This window comes from Piliocolobus tephrosceles, chromosome 17, assembly GCF_002776525.5.
Source record: "Piliocolobus tephrosceles isolate RC106 chromosome 17, ASM277652v3, whole genome shotgun sequence".
Lineage (NCBI taxonomy): Eukaryota > Metazoa > Chordata > Mammalia > Primates > Cercopithecidae > Piliocolobus > Piliocolobus tephrosceles.
Window position 1 is genome coordinate 51,130,619 of NC_045450.1, and position 8,027 is coordinate 51,138,645.

Sequence of the window (8,027 nt, forward strand, 5' to 3'; positions counted from 1 at the left end):
GGAAAATGTTTCTCCATCCTGTCACGGAATTCCAGGGTTCAACGCCATGTGTCTACTGCCCAGGCCCTGTGGCCAAGCGCTTGATGGTCAGGCTCTCCCTCAAAGTGACCCCAAGGTCCAAGACTACAACCAGTGTCCACCTAAATATCATCACAGCCTGAGTCCCCACACATCTGAATGGCACCCCTGTCAGCAAAGGGGCCCACCCTGGAAAGAAGGAAGCTGTTTTTACCTCTCCCTTCACCCCAGCATCTGCCGATGTTCCCTGAAAAGTGCCAGGCTGTGAGCCGGTGAGGCGGGAATCAGGCATCTCCACCACGCCTGCTCTGATGGAGTTCTCAGTTCAATGACAACTAACGGCAGTGCACTCCAGACAGCTCTAACTGGGCTACAACAGAGGTTTGGAAGACAGACAAGGAAATTATTGTTTAGCTTGCACGGAAAGGGATTGGAGAGGTTCACAAAGGAGGTGATGCTTACCTAGAGGTTAAGAAAGCCTCTCTCCCAAGGCAGGAGGATCACTTGAAGCCAGGAGTTCAAGACCAGTCTGGGCAACATGATGAGACCCCCATCTCTACAAAAAAATTAAAATTAAAATAAGCCAGGCATGGTGGCTTTTGCCTGGAGTCCCAGCTACTCAGGAGGCTGAGATGGGAGGATCGCTTGAGCCAAGGAGTTCCAGGCTGCCGTGAGCCGTGATTGCACCGCTGTACTCCAGCCTAGGTGATAGAGAAAGATCCTGTCTATGAATAAAAAAGAAAAGAAAAGAAAGCCTCTCTTTTCCATCCCCTGGTGACTCTTGAAACAGGGCCGTGGATCACTTAGGGATGCCTGGCCCCATTTTACAAATGAGGCAATAGAGAGCCAGCAGGTTTCAGTAACACAATGTCACACTGCCCCTCTAGATGGAGCTGAGGCTGAAAGTCAGTCGCCAAATCTGTTTTCTTTCCCAATATTCCCCTGTTTCTCAAACGGGCACTCAGCAAATGTTCAATGACTTGAATCAAATTCCTACATCTCCAAACTGAGTGAAAAGCACTTGATGTAGGAGCCATTTCTTGTACTTCTTTCTCCCCCATCAGCCTCCAGCCCCCCCAATGCCATGCCCACAGCATCAAGCGTACAGTTCCCTGCAGATCAGAGTTGTTTAATAAAATGAAGGTGTGGGAAGTGTTAAGAGCAGGATAAAGAAGAAGAAAAAGAGGAGGATGCCACAGAATATAGCCCTCGGCTGCCTTCTCACTGGAGAGACAATGGCCAAGACCTGGGGCAGGGGTCACAGGTGGGCGTGGCAACTCCTCTAGAAGGTTTCCTGGAAACAGTCATTTTAAAGTCAACTGTGGGCCGGGCGCAGTGGCTCATACCTGTAATCCCAGCATTTTGGGAGGCCAAGGCAGGTGGATCACATGGGGTCAGGAGTTTAAGACCAGCCTGGCCAACATGGCGAAACCACATCTCTACCAAAAATACAAAAACTAGCTGGGTGCGGTGGCGCATGCCTATAATCCCAGTTACTTGGAAGGCTGAGGCACCAGAATGGCTTGAACCCAGGAGGCGGAGGTTGCAGTGAGCCAAGGTCGCACCACTGCACTCCAGACTGGGCAATACAGTGAGACTCTGTCTCAAATTTCAAAAAATAATAATAACACTAAAGTCGGTTGTATACCATCTGACTGTGGCCAGGTGCAGTGGTTCGCCCCTGTAATCCCACCACTTTGGGAGGCCGAGGCTGAAGGATTGAACGTAGGAGTTTGAGACCAGCCTGGACAACATGGTGAGACCCTCATCTCCACAAAAATATTTAAAAATTATCCGGGCATGGTGGCGGGCGCCTATAGTCCCAGCTACTCAGGAGGCTGAGGCAGGAGTATCGCTTGAGCCCAAGAGTTTAAGGCTGCAACAAGCTATGATTGCACCACTACACTCCAGCCAGAGTGACAAAGTGAGATCCCCTTCTCGAAAAAAGAAAAAAAAAAATTAACTGTGCTTTAAGAACTAGACTAGGGCTTCTTCAATACTATCCACCTCTACCAGGCCAGTAGTCAGCCACTGGGTTCCCGTTTCAGCACCTCTTTCAGAATCTGGGAGGGAAAAGTCATTGATGCAGAGCAGTCCCCTTGGGTTTCACGCTGTGGGAGAGAAGCCCTTTGCCGAGAACCTTGGTTCCCCCTAGTGGCCATCAAGGGCAGTAGCACTGGCCAGCATGGAGAGTCATTTCTCCAAAGCAGGAAGAGAGGCCTCAGACCAGAGGAGAAAGAAGGTCAAGTCCAACCAGCCAGGACCTCCGGGCATCGCTCCTGGACCAGTCCCCAGCCTGAGACAGCCCACAGCAGGCAGTGATGGAGGGAGGGTCTGTAAGACACCCATGGAAAATTCATTAACTCAGAATCTGAATGTTTATGAATGACCTTTTCCCCCAAAGAACTTTGATAACCAATGCTTTCAGTATGATCTGGAAGCTGCAAATTAACAACACTACTATTGATACAAGGTGGGCTTTAAAAGTGCTCCTGATAAGTTTTCTCTCCATTTTCCTGTATCCAAACAATTGATAGCTTTTAATAGCCATCGTTGAACCAATAGCAACCGCTTATTAAGGCATTTAACAGCATTTGCCATCTCCTTTTGCCTTGGAGGTAAGAGGGAAGGTTGTCTGGTTTTTAGAAACAGTGTTTTGTGTTTTTTTGTTTTGTTTTGTTTTGTTTTTTTGAGACAGTCTCGCTGTGTCTCCAGGCTGGAGTGCAGTGGCGCAATCTCGGCTCACTGCAACCTCTGCCTCCCGGGTTCAAGCCATTTTCCTGCCTCAGCCTCCCTCACAGATGGGATTACAGGCGCACTCAACCACGCCCAGATAATTTTTGTATTTTTAGTAGAGATGGGGTTTCACTATGTTCACCAGGATGGTCTCGATCTCTTGACCTTGTGATCCGCCCACCTTGGCCTCCCAAAGTGCTGGGATTACAGGCGTGAGCCACTGCGCCCGACCTAGAAACAGTGTCTTTGGGGGCAACTTTGGTACTGCTATTCAAGGACCTGAGTCTCCCTTGAATTTCCCCCAAGTCCCTGCAGGCAGGAAGGGAAATATAGTCAGGACCCTGCCCCATTCTCTCTGCCGGAGCCAGGCCCACTCCTTCCTGGTTGAAGAGCTCCCTGGGCAGCCCAGTGAGCCCTGGGCTCAGTGAATTGTGCAGGACTGGGGCAGGGAACATCTCCATGGCAGTGGTGCAGAGTGAACCACCCACAGAACAGCTCCTTGGGGAGAAATTGCCTTTGGAGTTTCAGCTCCTTAACTGCCTGTGCACAGCCCAGAAAACCTGCCAAAGGGTGATCTTCATTGAACTACAGCAGCAACAGGAAGGCCTTTGCTGAGGAGGCACAAATAACCCTCACCAAGGCCCTTCTCAGGACCCTGCTGCTGCTGCTGCTGCTACTGCAGATTGAGGCAAGAGGCGCCTGGGCACTGGTGATGGGTTTTCCTAGGAAACATCGCCCACATCTGTGCCTTGCACTAACTGGGGGCCCAACAGCTGGGCTGCTTCCAGGGGCAAGGCCAGGCCAGCAGTAGCAATAAGAAGCTTTAGAGGTGATTGGGTAGATGGCCCATAATGCCGAGTTCATGGGGCATGATTGCATGCCAAGCACTTTCTTTACATGCATTGTGGCGTTTAAGCCCCCCAAAACTCCAATGACAGAGGCTTTTAGGAACCCTTTGTGAGAGATGAGGAGACTGTGGCATGGAGACATTAAGGAATTTATTCAAAGAGTGAAGTTGCAGAGGCAGAAGCAAACCTACATCTATCTGACCACACACAACTCCCAGGTGCCAAAGAGGCAGTGTCCACTCTTCTACCTCCAATCTCACCAGCGTTGCCCCGGTTCATCCCAAAGCCACTCACCACAGCCAATGCACAACCACATCTGTTCCCATCAGACATGGGTCCCACTTGTTGCCATCTGAAGGGCACAACGTCTCTTTCCATGAAGCTCACCAGTTTGCCCCGTGCAGATGGTGATTGTGATCGTGACTATAACTGTGTTCTCACTCATGGCTGGTAATCTCTCAGCAGCTGCCCCGGGTGAGGGAGGAGATGCAGACAGCCCCTCTTTGCCACACCCTCTGCCTGCACTGGGTAAGGCCCGCACCAGCTACTACTGGAAGAGCACCCCACAGGCCTCATTCTAAAGAAGCCCACCCTCATCCACCCTCTTAACAACTGCCACAGGTGGGTTCTGAGCACTGAATACCATGCCCTCCCTATCCTCAAGTCCTCCAAAAGCTCCTCTTGCTTTCAGGATAAAACCCAAGTTTCTGACCCAACATACCGGGCATCTTATGATCTCACCTTCTCAGCCTCTCCAAGCTCACCTCCACCCTGCACCCCTCCACCCACCAGTCATGCTGGCCAATGTGCCCTTCCCTGCAACACTGTCCACTGTCACCACTCCAGACGTTTACACGCAGGCTTTCCTCTCTTTACGATGCACTTCCTTTCTATGAAGCTGTCTGCTGGCAAAAAGCTATTCAGTTTGCAAACTCTGGCTCAGGGGTTGTTCCCCTGAGAAGGCTTCTGCGGGGTCCCCTCCCCACTAATCTCCAGGCACAGAAGAGGGTTCTCTTCTCCCGGCCACTGTTCTCGACACCTAGTGCCTCCATCTCTGTACATTGCTCTCACCTCTGTATTCTTAACATTGGTGTGCATGTGTTTCCCCTGGTCTGTGAGCTCCTGGAAAGCAGGGCAGTGCTTGAGCAAGTGCTATATTCTGGGACCGTAATCTGGCCTGGACAGTGATTGACACTAAAAGAATTGTGTTGACTGAGTGAGCAGAAGGGGACATTGCAGTGGTCCAAGAAAGGAAGATGTGGGGAGGGTCTGGATGAGGTCAGTGGCGCTGGAGGTGGCAACAGAGAGGTGCCCATTTGAATTGTTTCCTTGAGTTGGGTGTTCTAAGGAGTGTGGTGCCAGAGCCCTGTGTTAAGCTGGATGCTCAAGGATGAGTGACACATGGGTGGGTGGATGGATGGAGAGGAGAGGACATCCACTCCACTTAGAGACAGTGATCTGGGGAGACCTTGGCAGCAGAGGGAAGGACAAAGAACACGAGTCCTTTCCGAGGTCCAGCTGTATTCTTGGCATCATGCAGGCCAGTTACAGTCTCTCATTTCATGCCCCCAGGAATCATTGATAACCACAACTCAGGGGGCTGCAGTCAACTTCTGCTCAGCACTGACACCGTTAAGAAAAATCCATGAACAATCTGCAGACTAGGGAGAAAACTGTCATATCTAGAATATACAAAGAACTCCTATAAATCAATAATAAAAAGACAACCAACCCAATATTTTAAGTGGGAAAAGATTGGAACAGACACATCACAAAAGCAAATATATGAATGACCTAGAATTATGTGAAAAATAAGCTCAAATCATTAGTCATCACAGAAATGCACAATAAAAGCAAAATGAGATACTACTACTTATACCCCAGAGTGGCTAAAATAAAAAAGACTAACACCAAAGCTTGGCAAGGATGTGGAGCAATTAGAACTCTCCATATTGCTAGTGGGAGTGTAAAATGGTGCATAACTTCAGAAAATGTTTGGCAATTATAAAGTTAAACATACAGCCACCTGTAACCCAACAATTCCACCCCAATTATCAACCCAAGAGTAATGAAGACATTTGCCCACACAGAGCGTTTAGAGAAGCTTATTCATCAGAGCCCAACACTGCAAACAACCAAGAGTCCATCAGTAAGTGAAGGGAAAACAAAGTGTGTGGCCTATCTATGCAATGGAAGACTACTCAGCAATGGAAGGAATGAACTATTGATACGTGTGACAATATGGATGAACCTCAAAAACATTGTTCAGAGTGAAAGAAACAGTATGTACTGTTCTATACATAATTCCAATATATAATACTATTTATACAAAAATTGAAGAACAGAGCTTACAGGCTGGGTGCAGTGAGATTTATGTCTTTAATCTCAGCACTTTGGGAGGCTGAGGCGGGAGGATCACTTGAGCTCAGGAGTTCGAGACCAGCCTGGGCAACATGGTGAGACCCTGTCTCTACAAAAAGTAGTTAGGCATGGTGGCACGTGCCTGTGCTCCCATCTACTCAGGAGGCTGAACATGAGGGATCACTTGAGCCCAGGAGGTTGAGGCTGCAGTGAGCCATGTTGATGCCACTGCACTCCAGCCTGAGCAACAGAGCAAGACCCTGCCTCAAAAAAAAAAAAAAAAAAAAAACAAGTTTACGTATTAGTGATGGAAATCAGAACAACAGGTGCCTCCACTCCACGTGTGCAGTAGGAAGTGACTGAGAAGAGCCATGAGGAATTACAGAGGTACTCTGTATCTTGCTCAGAGGACTTGTTAACGTGGGAGGATGCGTTTGTCAACAGTCATTGCACTGAACACCTAAGATCTGTGTATCTTGCTATATTCTATCCCTCAATAAAAATGTTTTAAAAGATCGTACAGTCAGACCATCTGGGTTCAAATCTTAGCGACCTCTTGCCAGTTTTGTGACCCAGATCATCTCTGAGACTCTATTTCCTTGTCTATAAAATGGGAATACTAATAGTTCTTACCTGGCTGTGCCACAGCTATTAAGTGAGATAGTTAATGTGTGCTAAGAGTGGTTCAGCAGCCTGAGAATTGGCAAAGCATACAATAAATGTTGATTGAGTAAAATTAGCTTCCCCATGGTCCTGCGGTGGAGCAAGTGGAGTGAGGTATAGGCGAGGATGGCCCCAAGGGCATGGCGCACACAGGAGCAGGCAGGAGGGCAGAGCTGAGCCGGGAAGCTGTGCTGCCAGCCTGCTCACTGCCCTGAGGGTGAAGTGAGGCCAGAATCCTTGGGAAAAACTGGTGCTGGGAGCCCTGTGTGCCTCCATGGCTCCAGACATAAATAGGGGTTGACATTGTCATTTATGAACAAGTCATGATTTCTGGGCTGCTGGGGGCTGCAGGAAGGAGATGGATGGGTGCTGCCCAGTGATTTGCTGCGGGAGGGCTTGGCAGGTAGAGCAGGCAGCCCAGCTCCAGCTCAGCCAGGGGACAGACAGTCTTGGAAAGTAGATGGAGGGCTGTGTGGGGAAACTGAGGCACGGGCACAGGCCACACATCAGTGTGCAGGTGAGGAAGCTTTCGCCTCACAGCCTCCCTAGAACAAAGCCCAGGGGGTGTGACCAAGCCCCACCCCACCTGCCATACATGCAGGGACACTTCTGTGGTTCTGGGTTCCTTACACACCCTAGAGGCACCCACCTCTGCCGATGTTCGCAGGGATTACCCCTCTGCAGAGCCACAAGGACCACAGTCAGACACCCGTGGGCCTGGCTAGTCCCCACCAAGCCTGTTGCAGGACCCCTTCTCCACAAATGACACTAATTAATTTGTGATCTCCGGCAGGGGTTCCACTGCACCCTGCATCTGCCAACCTAATTACAAAATAGCTCTTCCAGTCTGACTCACAGCCTTGGGTGATCCCAGCACAGGCACCAACAGCTGGAGGGAACAACAATGACTACCAAAAAAAAAAAAAAAAAAAAAAGATAAATCAGGGCTGCTAATGATGATAATGACAATCATACTAGCCATTATTTATCAAGCTCCCAATGAGGTGCCAGGTACTTTACAGATATTATCCCAATATTCCCAAAGACTCTAAAGATACCATTAACATAATTTCCCAAACCAGGAAACTAAGGTTCAGAGAGGTTAAGGAATTTGTCTGAATTCACACAGCCAGTTAATAGCAGACCTAAGCTATGAACCAAGGGATGGCTTGCTACAGTAAAGCCCATGTTCTTACAATGCAGTACCCCTCCTAAGGAGTTTCTTGCACCCTTTAGGGTGGGGAATTCTGTCTCCCCACAGCTAAATGATGTATCTAATCCCTCAGCCCCAATTTCCAGGAACACAGCCTGGAAACTTTATTGTCCAGATCAATGCCTAGCTGGGCTCCAGTGATCACCCAGCAAGATCCCACTTCTTAGGGACAGAAACTTGGGATAGGA